The sequence below is a fragment of the Crocuta crocuta genome, unplaced genomic scaffold, assembly GCF_008692635.1.
Source record: "Crocuta crocuta isolate KB4526 unplaced genomic scaffold, BGI_CrCroc_1.0 scaffold944, whole genome shotgun sequence".
Taxonomy (NCBI): domain Eukaryota; kingdom Metazoa; phylum Chordata; class Mammalia; order Carnivora; family Hyaenidae; genus Crocuta; species Crocuta crocuta.
In genome coordinates, this window is record NW_027528243.1 from 100611 (window position 1) to 100883 (window position 273).

Consider the following 273-nt stretch of genomic DNA (forward strand, 5'->3'; position numbering starts at 1 on the left):
ATATTCAAAGTAAATTAGAAATATCATACTGCCACCCTAAAGATTTCTGTGTACATCTCTAAAAAATAAGGACATTTTCCCACTTATCACCATACTATTATCTCACACATAAAATTAATAATAATGCCCTCTATTACTGAAGGCTTAGTGTGACTTTAATTTCTCTGTCCCTGGTGCCTAGTATGTATTCTGATGAGTAGCGATAAATTTTTGAATTGATAAGTTTCTCTGTAACAGCAAATAGGGCAGCAATAGGAAAAATACACAGAATTA

General features: G+C 31.9%; 1 protein-coding gene across 1 annotated transcript in view; it reads left to right on the top strand.

Moving 5' to 3' along the window:
* Nucleotides 1–273, top strand: part of NKAP (NFKB activating protein) — a 23464-nt gene that overhangs the window by 13401 nt on the left and 9790 nt on the right. The window lies entirely within an intron of this gene.